The sequence below is a fragment of the Hyaena hyaena genome, unplaced genomic scaffold, assembly GCF_003009895.1.
Source record: "Hyaena hyaena isolate Hyena2069 unplaced genomic scaffold, ASM300989v1 scaffold_21, whole genome shotgun sequence".
NCBI lineage: Eukaryota > Metazoa > Chordata > Mammalia > Carnivora > Hyaenidae > Hyaena > Hyaena hyaena.
Window position 1 is genome coordinate 3341406 of NW_024080653.1, and position 19177 is coordinate 3360582.

A 19177-nucleotide genomic window follows, 5' to 3' on the forward strand; every position below is an offset into this window, starting at 1 on the left:
GCCGCTGCGGGCCTTGCCTTCCCTGCAGAGCGAGCTCCCCTTTCTCGCGGACTTGCAGTAGCTCGTGCTTCCGCCTCAAAAGCGGGGCTTCGTGGTTGGGGCTGGGACACGGACGGGCGGTTCTGTCTGCGTTTCTTCTCATGTCGGCGGTGGCTGCGGACACGGCTTTGGGGGGGGAGGTGGTGGGAGCCAAGAGTGGAAGTCAGGGCGCCAGGGGCTGTTTCACGCCAAGCCCGCAAAATCAGGAGGGCACGCACCGTGGCCCGGAACGTCCTGAGAAGAGCGAGCCCCTGGAGACAAGGGACAGGGAGCTGGGAATGCGGCCAAGCTCTAACACCCGTCCCTCCAGACCACTCTGGCCAATGCCCACCCGCAAGGGCCCAGGCTCTGTTCCCAGTGCGCCCTGCACACCTTTAACAAGATCCTGTCGGCGGCTGTTTCCAGCGGGGCGAGGGTCTGCTCTGCAGGGGACAGTGGCCATGTCGGGGGCACACACACTGGCATCTAGCACGTGGACGCCTGGGACGAGGCTCCCCACCCCGCACTGCCCGCGACGGTCCCCACCATGAACAGCGGCTCAGCCCCACGCGTCAGCAGTGCCAAGGGTGAGACCCCGACCCTGGGAGACGCGTGAGGACTCGGGCAGGGGCGGACGGGTGCGAGGGTCCGGTCTCTGCAGCGGGGGGCTGTTTGTAAGTGGCAGGAGGAAAGGGAGGGGGAGGGGGAGCCTGCTAGGCGGGGTGTCAGGATTCGCAGCTCTTTGCTCGTGGGATTATCGGGGTGGGGGCGGCGCTCTGGCCTCAGGGAGGGACCCGGGCTCTGTCCGCCCTCCCAGAAAAGGAGGAGCATCTACACCAAAAAAGTGTGGAGTCATTTCCGTGGCCGCTTGCAGCTGATATCAAGACCAGCCAGGCTGGTGGGCTACAGGAGGCCCTTCTGGACCACGGCAGGCTGTGCCGAGCGCCCCTCCACCACCCCTCCCTGCTTTCATTTCTGTGGGCTGAGGAAGGCCAGCCCAGAGGCATGGTGGGAGTCGGAACACAGCACCGCGTCCGTGGACGGGGGTCCCCTCCAGCACCTTACATGCTTTTGCTCATCTTTCTCACAATAACCCTGAGAGGTAAGGAGCTATTAGCATCCCTGGTTCGCAGGTGGGGAAACTGAGGCACAGACCGATTAAGAAACTTGGCCCAGATCACACAGCTGGCAAGCAGCAGAGCCAGGCCCATGCCGCTCAGGGCGGCCACAGTGCCTTTGACCAACCGAGGCCGCTCGCAGTGCCACCGGCTCTGGGGAAATCGGATCATGCAATTAGCGGTCAGTGTTACATTCAGCCCCTGCACCCACGGCCATGATGAGGAAGAGGAGGGGGGAGAGAGGAAGCTGGGGTGTCAAACGTTTTTTCCAACAAATCATGCTGGGACAGCCAGATGGCCATGTGCAAAAACCACAAACCCAGACCCCTATCTGGCCACATACAAAACATCCACTGTATACAAAAATCAACTCGAAGTGGACTGTAGACCTTAACGTAAGGTCTAAAACTACAGCTGTTCAGGGGCGCCTGGGGGGCTCCGTCTGTTGAGCGTCCGACTTCGGCTCAGGTCATGATCTCACGCTTCGTGGGTTCAAGCCCCGCGGCAGGTTCTGTGCTGACAGCTCAGAGCCTGGAGCTGCCTCGGATTCTGTCTCTCTTTCTCTCTGCCCCTCCCCCACTCATGCTGCCTCTCTCTCAAAAAAATAAATAAAACGTTTAAAAAGAAACAAAAAACTACAGCTGTTCTGAAGGAAACACGAGTGCATCTTCGTGACCCTGGCTTGGGTAAAGATGTCTCAAATACATCCCCGAAAACACAACCGATAAAAGAAACTGATAAAATAGCATCAACACTCAAAAACCTTTGCCCATCAGGGGCCAACATTATAAGTGTGAATACAGGCACAGACTGGCAGGAAATGCTTGTGAGTCACATATCCAACCAAAGAGGCTGGAATCTAGATTATGTAAACCGCTCAAAATGCATTAAGACAAATAATCCCGTTTTTAAAGTCAAAGAAAACCCCCCCAAAAACCAGGCCCTTCCCTAAAGAAGAGGCCCACGGCTAACGCAGCGCGAGCTGGTCAGCACGAACGGTCATCAGAGGACACTTGCTGAGGCCACGATGGGGCGCCGTCCACACCCGCCAGGCGTGCATTATGGCCGTAACTGGAAAGACGGACAGGAAGGAGCGTCGGTGAGGACGACGGGCGAGTGGAGAGCCCTTGCGCACTGCTGGCGGGGACGCAAAATGGCGCAGCCGCTTCGGAAAAAAGAGTTTGGCAAACACAGATTTGTCGTGCGACCCAGCAACCGTGTGCCCAGGGGAAAGGAGAGCATGTGCCCCAAGGCATGACCTTCCCAGGGAAGCGCGGGGTTTGGGTCTGAATCTCAGGTGCCCAAGACTGAGCTCTTCCCACCCCGGGAACGGCGGTGGCGGTGTCCAAACAGGCGGAGGGAGCTGTGGATGCCCCTCACCCGCCCTGGGAGACGGGGGTGGGGGTGGGGGGGCAGGGGGTAACCAGCAGACCCCTTGCTGTGCGTCCACGCCCCAGCCCCTGCGTGCTGACACTCCAAGCCCGACCCCGCTTGCCCACCTGACAACAGCGTGTCCTTGGCCTCCTGGGGTTCTCCCTCGGGTCTCCTAATCCTGCTCCCCCCAGAGCTGGATGGCTGCCCGCCCCACGGCGGCTGCCTCCCACCCTCAGGGAAGCCACAGCCCCCCGCCCTGCACAAGCCCTGCTCAGAGCAGCAGACGGAGGGAAGGTGGGCCCGGCCAGCCTCCAGCTCCAAGCGCACACTGGGCCCATTCTCTGGCTCTCCCTCCGCGGCCCCAGTGCGGCGGCCACCCCCAGGCAGACAGCCTTCTGGAGCGACGGGCCCCTGTCACGCTGCCGGGGAGACCTCGTTTGTGGGCGGCGGGGGAACCACCAGGCCCACAGCAGACCCCGGGCTCCCCACGCCCGTGAGCAGGCATGGCAACTTCAGAGGCGGGGGGGTGCCCAGACCAGGGGCTCCGACGTCAGGCAGGATGGAGGGTCTCAGGTCCCGTGGCTCCCCCCCTCCCACGGACAAGAGGAGGGCAGGGCCACGGAGGGGGGGACACAGTGCAAGCAGGCCGTCGCCCTCACACAGTCTCCGCATGAGGAAGTCTATTCCTACCCCACTTTCCGATGGGGAAACTGAGACTCAGAGAGGTTAAGTCACCTGCCTAAGGCCACGTAGTTCACCGGCTGTGGGTTTAGCCCTGGGTCGGGCTCCGTGCTGGCAGCACAGAACCTGCTTGGGATTCTCTCTCCCTCTCTCTCTGCCCCTCCCCTGCTTGCTCTCTCTCAAATTAAATAAACCAATAAACTTCAGGAGCTCCCAGGGGCTGTGATGCTCTGGTCTGGGGACCGTACTTCGAGAACGGCAGCCCTCGCAGATGGCTCGACCAGTATCCGGGTCTTGATCTGCCTCCTCCCCAGCCCCCTCCCCAACTGAGCCCCTCCTGAAAGACGCCTAATCAGGCTCTCTGTGCCTCGCGCCCCCCACCCCACCCCCTTCCCCAAGCCTGGTCACCCCCGCTCTGCACACGGCCACCATTCTACTTCAGCTGGTGCTCGGGCTGCAGCAGCTTCTCACCCACACCAGCAGGTGTCTAGGTGTCCGTCCACAGCCCACCTGCTCCCGTCACCTGCGCTGCCGGTGAAAATGCAGATTCCGGGGCCCTGCTCCACGCTGATCCTGTCCCAGCCCCGGCAGGCAGGGGCCCAGAGCATGGTGGGTTCGGCAGGCCATCCCCAGCTCCCAGGCAACTCCCACCGAGGCCCACAAGCCCCGGCCCGAGGTTCTGAGACCCCACCGGCAGCTCATGGTCCTGGGCCCCCTCCTCAGCTGGGCTCCCCACCGCCCACCCAGGTCTAGTGGCCCAGCTGTGCTCACACACAACTCCTTCCGCACACAGACACCTCCTCGGCCCGACCCACATTTCCCCAAGCCAGGTCCTGCCGCCCCCACCTCTGGCAACAAGAGAAGCACTCTGTCCTCCTCCAGAGGCTGCGGGCTGGGCGCCTGGGTCACACGGTTTAGCACCTTTTCTTTGAAACATACAAAAATAGATCCAGAAAGGCTCCCATTAGCTGGCAGGGCCAGAGAACACTTCTGTAAAATGAAAGCTTACCCTTTCAGCTGTGAAGTTCATCGTGTCTGCTTTCTGAGACTACACAGAATAGATCACCTTTGACGTTTTTTGGAATGTTCCAGATTAGGTTTTGGATGACAACATGAAGAATCCCTTAAAGACTTTTAAAATGCATAGGACCTGGGGTGCCTGGGTGGCTCAGTCAGTCGGACACAGCCCAGAGCCTGGAGCTGTTTCGGATTCTGTCTCCCTCTGGCTCTGCCCCTGCCCTGCTCATGCTCATGCTCTGTCTGTCTCTCTCTCAAAATTAAATACACATTAAATAAAATAACACACGTAAGACTAAAAAAATAAAGACAAGGAAAAAAAGGCATATGTAGGACCGAGTTCCCCTATGCTAAATGACCTCCCCGAATATAATTTGGATTTTATAGGCTGACTCTTTTTTTTTAATATTTAATTTTGAGAGAGACAAAGCACAAGTGGGGGAGGGGCAGAGAGAGGGAGACAGAATCTGAAGCCGGCTTCAGGCTCTGAGCTGTCAGCACAGAGCCCGACACGGGGCTCGAACCCACGAACCATGAGATCATGACCTGAGCCGAAGTCGGACGCTCAACCGACTGAGCCCCCCAGGCGCCCCTTAGCCGCCTGTGTCTTCCTCCCTGGCTGTGACACAGACACAGAGGGACAGCGCCCCATCCTCCTTTTCTCCAATGGCCCCCGAACTCCTGTGGCCTGTCACCACACAAGGCAGCTTGTCAAAACTGTGTCTAAAGAGAAAAGAAGAGTCTGTGGCACGGGGCACGGACAGGCTCTTCTGTGAGTCAAGTTCACGAGCGTGTGACTCTAAATGTACCAAGTCTAGCTACGGACATCTGGCACACGATTCCCCGTGGGACCCAGCAAGCCAGCTGCCGTGTCAGAAGGCACGGCTCCAGCTCAGGAGATTTTAAAGAGGCTTGAATTCCCAACCAAATCTGACAAGACTCAATGGATCGGGAAGACATTTATAACTCACATAGGGACCCCCAACCCTGGCTGTGCAAGCGCGAAGCGGGAACAGCTCTGCAGAGATGCGTGTGATCTTTCCCTGCGGTGACAGAGAGGCCTAGGACACGCAAGGCAACGGTCCAGCCCAGCGCCGCTCCGGTCAGACCCCAGCCGGGCGCTCCAGGCCCTGGCGTGCAGGGGGGGCTCACGGGAGCTGGACGGCACGTGGAAGAGGCCCGGGGAGCCCACCCTGCTGCCACGCCACGGGCGCACAGATGGAGCGAGACGGCCGGGAAGCTCTGTGAACAACCCCCAGCTCAGGGGAAGGCTCGGTGAACGTCTAACCATCAGAGAGATGTAAAGCCAGACGTGCAACCCACGTGCACGGGGCCGACAGACGTGTGGCCAAGTAGCCCCGCAAGAGGTGCCCATAGCTAGCAAGTCTGCCTGGCATCAGGGCAAAGCTTCATAATCACAGTGTAAGTACTGAGATGCTTCCGAATTAACCTCTAAGAAATATACATATGGGGCGCCTGGGGGGCTCAGTCGGCTGGGCGTCCGACTTCGGCTCAGGTCATGATCTCACGGTTTGTGGGTTCAAGCCCTGCGTCGGGCTCTGTGCTGACAGCTCGGAGCCTGGAACCTGCTTTGGATTCTGTGTCTCCCTCTTTCTCTGCCCCTCCCCCACTCATGCTCTGTCTCTCAAAAATAAAGGTTTGAAAAAACAAAGAGTAAGTTTTAAAAAACGCTAAAAATATTAAAAACAAAGAAATACACATGAATGACAACTATAAGCTCACTAAGGAGGAAATCTAGATAATAGAGAGATGTGTTTTCCCAGAAAGGATTCACAAAAACTAGAGCGTTCAACAAGGGGGGAGGGGCTATAGCCTGAATTTAGGAGGAGAAAGAAAACCTGTCAGAAGAAGAAAAACCCTAAGGAACCAAGAATGTCTGGAGAAGAGCCTGAAGGAGATGGAAAAGTCTAGAACAGTGCAGTGTGGTGGTGACGAGTATGAACTGTGTGACCGGGCACGAGTTTCTCAACTCTGGGTGCCTCAGTTTGCCCCTCTGTGAAATGGTGGTAATAACAGCACCCGTCTGTATGGATGTTAGCATTCATCACTATGAAACACCCACATACTGGGCAAGCCGTTTGGAGAAGAGGGTGGTACTTACCGCGTGTATCTCCAGATGACTGAGCCAGACCGACAACACATTACAGGCAGAAACTGGCCAGGTGGAAAGAAGCACTTGCTAAATGTTTGTCTTGAAATCATGGGGGTGACTTACAGGTAGCGAGACACCCATCACTGGAAGCATCCAAGCCAAGCCCGGATTTTAAAAAAATCAGAAACATTTTAAACTCCATTTCTCTGAGCTCTAGCCTTTAAAAATACAACCGCTGGGCTGCCCAGGGCCTTGGGGTTTGCCCACTTCCTGGCTCTCGGCTAAGGTCCAGAGGACTGGTTCCTAAAGCCGGCTGGGTTTTGGACCCGCTGAATCAGAACCACTGTGGGCAGGGGAGTCATGGTAGAAAAAGAATCCTGGCCAAGACCCACGGCAGCGTTTTGCACCCAAATCCTAGGGTGGGGGCTTATAAACCTGTATGTTTAACCCTCACCCTGATGCATGGCCCGCCTGGGACGGTTCTAGAAGCCCACGGGGCCGGGCAGCCAGCCCCTGGGGGAATAAGCTCAGGCTCATGTGTCTCTGTTATCCCCCGGACCAGCTTCAGAGGCGGACATGAGGCACAGACTCTTCCAAACCCGCGGGAGATACCAGGTAGCCAAGTGGGCCGCTTACAGCTCACCCGACTGGTGGCCTTACTAAATGTCCCTGGACAGTGTCGATCATGGGTTTTCCCTGAAACCTCACGACTCCAGGGACCCAGTTCTGCTCAGGGGCCCCCGTGACCACAGCTGTTCTTAGAGCACGAGGACTTCTCCCCACTCCCCCAAACAAGCACGTTCATCCCCAGCCTCCACCTCCCATCCCATCCAGCTGGGAGCCCCACAGTACGGGACGTTCAAGTTAGCCTTCTGGGGGCGCCTGGGGGGCTCAGTCGGTTGAGCGTCCGACTTCGGCTCAGGTCATGATCTCGCAGTTCATGGGTTCGAGCCCCACGTCGGGCTCTGTGCTGACAGCTCAGAGCCTGGAGCTGCTTCAGATTCTGTCTCCCTCTCTCTCTGCCCCTCCCCTGTTCATGCTCTATCTCCTTCTCTCTCAAAAAAATGAATAAACATTAAAAAAAAAAAGAAATTCAAATTAGCCTCCTGGACATGTGACCTGGTGACCCTGAAGGGCCACTTCCCCAGCCCCCGTAAGAGTGCCCCCAAACAGCTGGGTACGCACAGGGCTCGCCCCACAACGGATCGGGGGTGGGCACCACCGAACTCCGGACAGTCTGCACTGGCATCTCCAGGGCCCACTGACCAGGGTGGGCTGGACTCGCAGCTCCCCGCCTCCACAGCAGCCCGGGGTCTGGCCCGGCTGGTGAGCCACGTGGGCTGCTGCCGCGGGAACGACAGAGCTGCTGACTTGTGACATCAGAGCAGGGCTGAAGCCAGGGGCGCTAACCAGCCTGCCAGAGGGCGAGCGCCCAGGGGGACACCTGCTGGGGGTCTATACCCACCACGAAGACTCGGCTCAAGCGGCTGGGGTGCTGAGCAGACGGGCGGCCCGCGGGCGGGGCATCATGAAGGTCAGGGCGCGTGTGCCCTTTTGGTGTTTAAGGAGGGGCCTGGCTGTGCATGCTGGCGCCCCTCTCGCCAGGGGGTTGCCCTTCCGAGCTGTCCCAAGTCCAAGTCAGGGATCCCCAAGATGCCAGCCACCCCTCCCCCCACAGGGAGGGCGCCTGCTCACACTCAGGTCGGGGACACATGGTCCTCTGGGACACCACTGCTGAGCAGAGCTGACAGGGCGCGGGGGGAGAAGGGCTCCTGGCCCCGCCCCCTGCGGCCACCCACCCCCACAAAATAAGAAATCAGACACGCCTGACTTCGGTTCTAGGGCTGGGGGCACCCTCCACAAATCAGACAGTCAAGGAATTTAGTCTGGAGAACAGGACTTTGGCCTTAAGAAGTCAAAGCAACTGATCATGGGGTTTGGTTTCTTTTTTTTTTTTTTAAGTGTTTATTTCTGAGAAAGAGAGAGACAGAGCATAAGCAGGGGAGGGTCAGAGAGAGGGAGACACAGAATCTGACACAGGCTCCAGGCTCCGAGCTGTCAGCACAGAGCCCGACGCGGGACTGGAACTCATGAACTGTGAGATCGTGACCTGAGCCGAAGTCAGATGCTTAACGGACTGAGCCCCCAGGTGCCCCAGGGTTTGGATTCTTGAGAGGAGAAGGTTAATAGCAGGAACTTGGCTGAAGTGTGGGAATCTTGGGGACAAAAGCCTGTTTGGGGCTGGAAGGGCCCTCGGAAGTTCTCAACCACAGTCCGCCCCCTGCACCCCTCTTCTTGGGGTCCCTCTTCCTGGTCCTGAAGGTGCAGTCTTCTTCTCCTCCTGCTGCAGCAAATACCCCCTCCCAGCCCCCCACCTCTTCAGCATGATCTGGTCTCCCCACCTCCATCAAGGGACAAGTTCAGGGTCTGGGGGGCGGAATAAACACAGCATCCAAATGTTACAGCTTAGGGGGCCTTGGATGGCCTTCCAGAACATACCAGTATGGCCACCGCCACTGAAGACGTTTCTCCCAAGCTCGGGTCCTCCTAACACCATCTCAGTGACAGCTTCCCCCCCGCACACACATTGACCTGCCCTGCTCGACGGGACCTCCTCTCTGGGTCCATCACCGGTCTAGGACCAGCCGGCTTCCGAAAGCCGGGGCCGTACTGCCGATCCACAGTCACACCCGCACCTCAGCGAACTGTAACTTTAAAAATGACACGTACCGTTCACGTTCATCATAGAAAAACTAGGAAACACGCACTTGTAACAAAAGTCTCACCCTCCCCCCATCTGAGCCTGCCATGTTAAAATAAAAATTGTGCGGCATTTGGTCCCGCAGAGCCTCAGAAGCTGTGATTTATTTACCGGCTTCCCTACTGCTATGCATGTAGGTGTTTCTAACGCTTCCCTAAGACAAACAAGACGGAGATGAATGTCCTCACTGCACGCTGGCACGTGTCCTGAATTCTTTCCCTCAGAAAACGCCCGGATACAGGGCTGCCTGATAGGAGGGGAGACTTCCCGTTAAGGCCCCCCGAGTGGCCAGGCTGAGGTGCCCTTCTGCGCCTCTCGGGCGCTCGGGTCAAGACAGAATATCCCTGCAGTCAGGCCCTTCCAAGGACAGCAGGCCCCTCGGCCAGATGAACCGAGCAATGGGAAGTCCAGAGCTGTGACATCTGGTCCCGGCGCTAGAGACGCGAGCCAGCACCAGGCTCGGCGGATTCCTGGCCAGAGCCCTCGGCTGCGTGACCTTGGGCGAGTCATCCAGCCGCTCCTCCTCCAGACAGGAGGGGATGCCGGCCTCGCCTGCCTCACCGAGGCCTCCTAACTCGTAACTCGGAAGGAGGCGGGAGGCCCTCCAGCGCTGGGGAGGCCTCGACGGTCGGCACCTTCATCCAAGAGACGGAGAATTGAGGGCGATGGGCCTCTAGGGTTTTCAATCCCCCCCTTCTGGAACTGGTGCACAGAAAGCCAAGGCCGCTACAGATTTGTTCCTTCCTTCCTTCTCTGTCCTGGAGCCGCCCGGGGCCAAGGGGCCAAGATGTCACAGCTGAGAGTCTGGGACGGGCAGCCCGCGTGCTGCCCCTGCTCTATCGCCCTCCCTCCCCCCCAGCGCCCTCCCTCCCCCCTCCTAGCGCCCTCCCTCCCCCCTTAGTGCCCTCTCTCCCCCCAACNCGCCCGGGGCCAAGGGGCCAAGATGTCACAGCTGAGAGTCTGGGACGGGCAGCCCGCGTGCTGCCCCTGCTCTATCGCCCTCCCTCCCCCCCAGCCCGCCCTCGCCCCACTCCTAGCACCCTCCCTTCCCCCTCTTAACGCCCTCCCTCCCCCCCTCCTAGCGCCCGCCCTCCCCCCCTCCTAGCGCCCTCCCTGCCCACCCCTCCTGAAATGCCCGGCTGGTCCTTTCCTCCCAGAGATACTGAAGGGCTGAAGGCTCAGTGCTAGGAGAGAGCAGACAGAAGCCCCCAGGGCAGCACCGTGTGCACACGTCCATCCAAGAACCCTGTACCCAATAAGCAGGGCACCACGTGTGCCCCAAAGCCACCATCCCCCCTCCCCCACAGGCCAACACAGTCCTCCCGAAATGCATTCTCCCCTCTGAACGGAACAAGATCCTCTCCACCGACCTGAAGCCCACGGGGACCCCGAGTCCCCTCTCTCCCGGCCCCTGACAAATGGAGCGTCAGCTCTTCAAAGCACCCTGGACTCCGGGCTGGGGTTGCGGGGGGGATGCCCAGTAGCCTTGTGACCTGGGCAAAGGGTCAGATGACCCCCCTCAGTGTGGGAGCGCCCGGTGGGGAGGCGAGCCGGGATTCCGCCAGGGACGCGCGGGCACGCAGCACCCTCCCGGCCCTGCCCTCCGCTCTCCTGCACATCATGGGGCCTGGGGGGGGGGGGGGCACGGCGCACTCGCAGCCCCTGGTGGGACCGGGCACCGACGGCCGTCAAGGCCCCCCCACCCCACCCCCTGCACCGCCCTCATCCGCAGAGACTTACTCAGCATCTACAAGGCCACAGCCTCCAGAAGTTTAATCCTGCTCGTTCGGAAGAGGAAATGGAGACTCAGACTGGCACAGAGTCTGGATTCAGAACCGCTTCTGGCTGGCTTTTTCCCCCCAATACCTTCCACTTTTCTTTTTTCTCTAAAACGTCAGTCCATTTCCTCATCCTGCCCTTGGTTAAGAACCTGCAGTTGAAGCGCTTTCTAACCAGGGCCTGCGATTACAGCGACAGGGGCGTGTGCACAGCCCAGTGCCGGGCCTCATGCTTCACTGTGTCTATGAAGGGGCCCCCAGCCTCTCACGCTGCTGGGAAGGGCCCACCGCGATCTCCAGGCTACAGACCAGGAGGGGACAAGTAAAGCCTCGCCCCAGGCCAGGTCCTGTCCCCAAGGACACGCTGATATGATCTCAGGGTCTCTCTACCTTGGAACATTCCATAGCAGAAAGCCAGGGTTTTACACTGACACTCATCTCTGTCTCTTCTAGGTCACTTTGCTCGCCGGCCTGCGAGCCCAGAATGCGGGGTGGGGTGGATTCACTGCATCTTTGAAGTCATTTCAGGAAATGATACCCCACAGGCATCACCGCTTTGCAAGCCGGCAAACGGGAGACGGGAGCTGGCACCGGGAAGCCCACACGTGCAGCCGGCCCTCACGACTCAGTCCAGAGCTCAGTCGGTCGGCTTGGGTCCAGCGAGGGCCCAATGGCCCCCGTCCGGGCTCTGCGTGCCACACCACCTACCACCACCACTCAGCTCTGCTGCTCGGCTCAGAGGCAGCTGTGGGCCTCGAACTCCTGGCGCGGGGGGCTGCATCCCAGGAAACCGGGTTAGAGCAGCCTGCTCCAGGGGCACCTGGGGGCTCAGTCAGTGAAGGGGTGACTCTTGACTTTGGCTCAGATCATGACTCACAGTTTGTGGGTTCAAGCCCCGCGTCGGGCTCTGTGCTGACAGCTCGGAGCCTGGAGCTGCTTCGGATTCTGTGTCTCCCTCTCTCTGACCCAAAAGAACAGGCACCAACGGTGGGTGCAGTCTGCAAAGTGTGAGGAGGTTCAGTGCTGCCCTGTGCCTCCCACTGAGAAGCAACAAAGGGAACCCCGCTCAGGGTTGTAAAATCTGCCAGCGGTGCCAGCTGCACGAGCCCGCGAATGTACGAAAAAGCACCGACATGTACACCTTGAGCAGGTGGACAGTGGTGTGGGAGCCGCACCTCAATAACGCCAACAGGGAGCACAGCCTGTTTCCGAGGAGGATGGAGGGGGTCGGGCATTCCGAGGGGCAATAAGCCTTTGGTGCGACTGCTTCGGGGGGGCCCGAGGCAAAGTCAGGCGGCTCTGGGGTGGTACGTGCTCCCTCCAGGCTCCGCGCCCTCACCGCATCACGTGGGGGCCTCTCCTCTGCCTCTCCCGCCTGAGGAAACCTCATCTCTGTCCATTTCCTTTTTTCCTTTTAAATGTTTATTTAGTTTTGAGAGAGAGAGAGAGAGAGAGAGAGAGACAGAGAGACAGAGAGACAGAGAGACAGAGCATGAGCAGGGGAGGGGCAGAGAGGGAGGCAGGCACAGAATCCAAAGCAGCTCCAGGCTCTGAGCTGTCAGCATAGAGCCCGACGCGGGGCTCGAACCTACTAACCGTGGGTTCAGATCATGACCTGAGCTGAAGTCAGAGGCTCACCTGACTCAGCCACCCAGGCGCCCCGAGGGAGAGAATGTTTACGAAAGCAGGGGTGCTGGGGGGCTCAGTTGGTTAAGCATCTGACTCTTGATTTCGGCTCAGGTCACGATCTCACGATTCAGGGGTCCAAGCCCCGTGTCAAGGCTCTGTGCTCACAGTGTGGAGCCTGTTTGGGCTTAGTCTTCCTCTTTCTCTGCCCCTCCTCTGCCTGCTCTCCCTCTTTCTCAATATAAATAAAAATAAACTTAAAAAAAAATAGGGGAAGGGAAGGAAAAGTAAGATAAAAACAGAGGGGGGGGCACACCATAAGAGACTCTTAATTTTTTTTTTTTAACAGTTATTTATTTTTGAAACAGAGCATGAGCAGGGGAGGGGCAGAGAGAAACAGGCTCCAGGCTCTGAGCTGTCAGCACAGAGACTGAAGTGAGGATCGAACCCACGAACTGTGAGATCGTGACCTGAGCCAAAGTCGGACGCTTAACCAACAGAGGCCCCAGGTACCCCCATAAGAGACTCTTAAATACAGAGAACAAAATGAGGGCTGCTGGAGGGGTCTGGGGGGGAGGTGGGCTAAACTGCTGATGGGCATCGAGGAAGGCACTTGGGATGAGCACTGGGTGCTGTATGTAAGTGATGCATCACCAAATCCTACTCCTGAAACCATTATAATACTATAGTTTACCTAGCTTGCATTTAAATACAATTTTAAAAATAATAAAATAAGATAAAGTTAAAAATAAAATAATATTAAAAATGAAATGAAATAAAATAAATTTGAAAGCATTCAGACTGCACCTGGGCTTTTAAAACTAATACAGTCTGAAGGTTCTTCTAGGTCATAAAGATGAACCCATAGCACCGCTTTAAGAAGACAGCTGGATATTCTGCTGTCAGGATAGAGCTTCATTCATTTGGCTCCTCTGCAGTCGATGGACTAACCTCTGAGCAAGAGGTTTCTCACTCTCCACCCTCCCACCCCAGCCAATCAGGCTCCTCCATTCACGCCTCCCATTCTGCCAGGCGCGTGACCCTGAGCAAATGACCTCACCCGCCGTGCCTCACCTTGACCTTCTGTAAAATGGGGATAACAGCTGAACCAAACAGGCTATGCCAGGGATGCGCGGGTGCACTTCCAAGCACTTAGCACTTATCAGCGACAGCCATTATCATCACGGTCCCCATCACAAAATTATGATGACACTCTGCCTGGCGGCCCTGGAACCCAGCCTGTGTCTCCCCAGCTCCCCTCCCTGTGTGATTGATCACCGGGCCTGCGCCGCGTAGGGTGGGGATGGCGCGCACGGCACAGGGCCTCCCACGAAGACCCCCGCCCCCACACACCAGAGCCTCCTGTGAGCAGCGTCCTAAGCATTTTACCTCTGCTCTTTCTTGTGATTCTCGCCCACAGCCCTGGGAGGTAAGTACTTTACCATCTATTGGAGCTGGAGAAACTGAGGCAGAGAGCACTTGCCCAGGAAGTCTCCCTCTGGGCGACGTGTGGGGCTGTTCGGCGGCCTCCTTAACGGGCTTTTATAAAAGTCAGCTCCCTCACTTCCTGCTGACTCTTCCCCTCCATGTTCTACTTCCCCTTCCCTCCCGGTCCCCCCACCCCCCACATTTTCCACCGTCTGCTGAGCGGCGGTCAGAGACTTCCCCGTGCGGACCCCAGCCCCCAAGTCCCGGCAGCGCTAAACCGGGAAGGTCGCCCTGAGCATGCGAGGGGATCCTTGGCCTCTGGGCACTGAGACGACCCCAGACGAGCCCCTCACACTCCTCCCCTCCCCACCAGCCCCACCAGTTGCTAGACCTGCCTTCTGTCTCCTGAGACCTCCCCCCAGTGCAGGCACGGGCTCCTGGGGGACTCGGGGCCCCTTAAAACCGCCCTCCTGCCTGCAGCTTCTTGCCCCTCCCCCACCCCGACATCTAACAGTTTGCGCACAAAATCCAGAGCGGCTCCGGCTGCTGGGACTCCAGGCTCAGAGCTGCCCACATTTTGGTTCCAGTGACCCTCACACCTCGTCCTCCACGCTCCCCTACAGGCCATACAAAGACTTTTCCACGGTAGCGAATCAGCTGTCAGCGGCCACATCGCCCTCTGAGAACCTGGTGGAAGCCACGGCCCCTGCTCGGAAAATCCGGGCAGGCGCACACACAGACACACAGCTTTGCTTACAGTCTCCAGGCTCAAGACCGGGTTCCCCACCCCATGCCCTCCCCCCCCCACGTCTATCTTCGGACAGACGTCTCTATGCCCCAGGATAGGACCCTTCCTTAGGAAGACTCCACCTCAATTTGATCTTTAGAGTAAACGCTTGTCCCGTCTGCCTCGCTGGGGTCCCCAGGAGCCTAACCCGGGGCACTACGCACACACAGTGGATCCAATTTTGTCACCTGCCAGTGAGATTCCTCTGGGTCTCTGCGCATCTGTCCCTGGAGCCACACGTCCACGCAGTGACGGAGGCACCAAAGCCCTCAGGGGTCCAGGGCCGTGGGTCCTGGGAGCTCCCGGGTCTGGATGGGGAGCCAACTTCATCCCCCGCCCCCCGCCAGACACAGGTGCTCGTGGAAGTCTTTCCTCCCCACTTCCCTCAGCCACCTCCGTTCCCAAACTCTAGGCATCTCATCTACCCGCTCAACCCCTGGCCTGATACCCAGCGGTCCTCAGTCTCCACACCTGCTCAGACCCTTTAGCACCAAGACAGAAGTCTGGCTAAGCAGTCTCAGGATCTATCTACCCATTTAAAGTTATATAAAGTGCAGCTGTCAATGCCTACGTGGAAAGATCCACATTCTTTTTTTTCTTTTTAAGTTTATTTATTTTGAGAGAGAGAGCACGAGCGGCTGAGGGGCAGAGAGAGAGGATCCTGAGCTGTCAGTCATGCGCTGACAGTGCAGAGGCTGACATGGGGGCTTGAACTCACAAGCCATGACATCGTGACCTGAGCCGAAACCAAGAGCCACACGCCCAACTGACTGAGCTCCCCAGGAGCCCCAAGAACATGGTTTTCTCAAAGCCCACATTGGAGACAACCACTCTGTGCAATAACAGGTGTCAGAGTCACAGACAGTCTTAGAAATACCAACGCCCACGTGGCGCCCGGGTGGCTCAGTCGGTTGAGTGTCTGACTCTTGATTTCGGCTCAGGTTGTGATCTCGCAGTTCGAGAGACCAAGAGCTACATCGAGCTCTGTGCTGACAGCGTGGAGCCTGCTTGGGATTCTCTCTCTCCCTCTCTCTCTGCCCCTCCCCCAGGTGCACACTCTAAATAAATAAATAAGAAATACCACTGCCCGTGCCCCGAGCCACGAGCCTCCAATTCAGGACCAGTTCAGACCTCTACCTTCTGGCCAATTCCCAGGGCCACCCCTGCCGTCATCCACAGGTGCCCGTCCCCAAAGGCCTGCCTTGGGCCCCCGGGCAGGGAGGCAGATTGCACGCAATCTCTGGCCTGCTCTGCGCCTGGAACTCTCTCTCGCCCTTCCCTGGGCGGGTGGTCCCTGTGCTCAGCACACCCCATGCTGCCACCACTGATGATGCCCTTAACCACACCTGGGTGCACGGCCCCCCAGCTCTGTCCTCAGATTTAGGGTCCACACTCTCCAACCCTGGCTGCTCAGCGCTGCTCTTCTCTTTCCAGGAAGACCATCCTAGTTACGGGACCCACTGTCCCCTGTCCCTCGTGCGTGGAAGGGAGAGGGAGCGAGAAGCACTGGCCCCGCCCACCGCGCCCTTCTTCCTTCCCTTCCAGGCCTTTCTCCCTCCTGCTGTGCCTTCCATCCTCCAGGCTGCCAGAGTCGCCCAGCCATCTGGGAATCAGAGGGGTTCACCCACACCTGCAGGCCCTCGGGCATCGGATCAGTGGCTCCGCCCCTGGCCTAGGGTGGCCCCCCTGCTTGCCGGCCCCGTAAGCCTGGGAAGGGTCCCCATCCTTGTTCTCAATGCGCTCACGTGCTGCCAGTGGATTTGGACAGTGCACCCTGCACGGGGGTCTGCCTGGCAACCCAGCTGAGACGGCAGAGAAGAGAGGCAGGCACCCGGCCCCCCTGCAGCTCACGGGCCACAGGCCACGACCGCAGATCCCCGAGGACCGAGCGGGTCCCGGCTGCAGGCTGTCCCGGAGTCCTCAGACCACAGGCAGGCACCGCGGTGTGGGGAGAGCACCCTCCGCCCATCGGCCACGCCCGGGCGCAGCCTGTATGCCGGTGCCGGGGGCACATCTCTGCCCTTCGGTCTCCCGATCCTGGAACGGCCACAGCCCGGGCTCCAGTGACTCCCTTGGGAGAATTGCACCCTTTCAGGGACACTGCCCACGACTGGGCCCGGGGGCCCCACCCCTTCCCAATCCCTACATCTGGGTCCTGAAAATGCAGTCCCCCTTTCACACAGGTACTTGGTTTATCATTCGCCCAAAGCACCCGGAGTCTGGCCATCAGGGCCGGGGACGGCAGGGTCACACACAGTTTTCAATCCACTTGCACACTGCCCGGCACTGGTGTCCCCTCGAGGCGGGGGGATAACGCCTCGCTTCTTCTTACCTCCCGTGGGGCGGAGCCGGCCACACGGTGACGCTTATTGAAACACAGCCTGCTATGGACGGATGTACCCAACACACACACGAAGCAGGCACTCAACAGAGGGAGTCGCCAATGGCAGTTTTAAGGAGGGCCAGCCCCACCCGGCCCCTTGCACTCGGGGCCTGATTCACCGCACAGGAATCTTATCTGCCTTTCTCTTCCCGGGCACACGCGTCCAGTGAAGACACAGCCATTTCCGAACGTTCCTGTGCGTTTCCTGCAGGTGGCCAGGGTCTGGCCCGCTCGCCCCGGCAACCAGCAAGTGACCTTGGCAGTGGGCCCTTTTGCACGCTGCCGGCGGTCACCAGAGGGTTTGCCGAGAGCAGCGTCTGGAGATGGGAACGCCCTGAGATGCCACCATGGAGCCACCCCCCTTGAGCTGCGTGGCCTTGGGCAGGGCCACCCAAGCCAGAAGTGAGATTGTACTCGCCGGGTCCGGGGGCGCTCCCGGCTGCACCCAGGACTCCAGGCACCGGCCCAAAGAACAAGCCCACAGCCGCTCTGTGGCCAGGTCTTGGGGGCTGGGCAGGCTGGCGGTGGGCGGCCACGGAGTCCATTAGGTGGTAGGAGGCGGGCCAGCCGCACGCGGGAGCCGAGCTGACAAACTTTTCCCATTTGTCCTCACTTTCCTGGAAGGGATGGGGAACGAGGTCTTCCAGGAGGGGCCCAGGTCCCACCTACCGCTCCCTTCATCCCAAATTTCACACCCTCCTCCTGAGCTCCCTTTGCCGGCCACAGATCCGGCCCCACAAGCTCCCAGAAGTCCTCACACAGGCAGCAGATTGGAGGATTTCTCAAGGCAACTGCCTCTCGCAGACACCAGGCCAGTTAACAAGCCTGCATCCAGCCAACGATTAAAGGAGCCAGCACACCACATTCAAGGTCAGCGTTCAGTAACCCCAGTGTGCGTGAGGCCACACCCTTCACGGGCCCTTCACGGCCGGCCGTGGTGGCACAGAATCACCTGTGGAGCCTTTCAAACTACGAGAGCTGAGGTCCAGGCCAGACTCTCCGCACAGACAAAGGGACCAGGGCTTGAGGCTTCTCGAAAAGAGCCCCAGGCAATTCCGTTCTGGGCCACAGTGGGGAATACACACAAGCAGGACTTAACGGAGAAGCAGACACAGAAGGGCCATGGCCTTGGCCTTCATGCTCCGGGAGGTGGGCTCCACGGCCACCCTGGGGTGCCTCGGCTCTGGATCCCAAGGAGACCGAACACAGAGGGGCCGCCTGGGCCAGCCTGGCAGGAAGAGCTTCCCCCTAAAATTCAGGTCTGCCCAGAACCTGTGTCTCTGCAGATGGGACCCCGTGAAGATGATGTCATGCTGCATTCACGTGGGCCCTAAACTCGGCGACTGGGGTCTTTCTAATGAGAGAGAGGTTTGGACAGACACGCACACAGAGGAACCCACGTAATAAAGAACAGGATGGAGTGACGCGTCCGCAAGCCAAGGAGCCCCGGCAGCCCGCGGACGCTGGGTGAGAGACCTAGAGCGGATGCCCCCCTCGGCGCCCCCAGAAGGAGCCAATCCTGCCCGCTCACACCTTGACTGGGGGCTCCGGGCCCCTCCACCACGAGGGAAGCAGTTCCTGTTGTTTTAAGCCCCCCTCAGTTCGGTGATTTGGTACAGCGGCCACAGGAATCTAACGGACTGGGTGTTGCATGCAAGTCTGGCGTCGGAGCCCCGATCGGCCTCCGAGCTGGGACAAGGGTTAAAAGTTTAGGATCTTCAATGCTTTTGATTTGAAGAATTGCACACAAATGCCCCAGGAGACCCAGGCGGAGGAGAGAGGGCCCACGAAGAAGGCCCTCGACCCCGACCCTTTGCTGCCTCAGCTCATGGGCCGGGACGTGGTCGGGAATTCTCCCCAAGCAGCCAAAGAGTGTGAGGCGGCCTCAGGCCCAGCCCCCTCCTGCCTCGCTCCTGCGACCCGGGCCCAAGCACCTTACAAGACTCAGGTCCTTCTGGGCCCTAGGACCATCCTGCCCCACAGCCTGATGGTCAGAAGTACAGCCTCGATCTTAGCAAAGGGGCCTGGCCGGGACTCCCAGCGGGCACCCCCCAGAGGAAGGCCAGTGTGCATCACCCTCAAATCCTGATGAG

At 59.0% G+C, this 19177-nt stretch overlaps 1 protein-coding gene and 1 long non-coding RNA gene across 3 annotated transcripts in view; both read right to left on the reverse strand.

The window, feature by feature from the left end:
- TIMP2 (TIMP metallopeptidase inhibitor 2) overlaps positions 1-19177 on the reverse strand; it is a 47857-nt gene that overhangs the window by 26917 nt on the left and 1763 nt on the right. The window lies entirely within an intron of this gene.
- On the reverse strand, positions 158-7650 carry LOC120228218. Of its 2 annotated transcripts, none has more exons than XR_005527432.1 (3): positions 7588-7650; positions 6331-6464; positions 158-290 (listed from the first exon to the last, which is right to left on the reverse strand). It is a non-coding gene; the product is annotated as an uncharacterized LOC120228218 (long non-coding RNA). The 2 variants fall into 2 exon arrangements; XR_005527431.1 differs by having other exon boundaries at positions 7507-7635.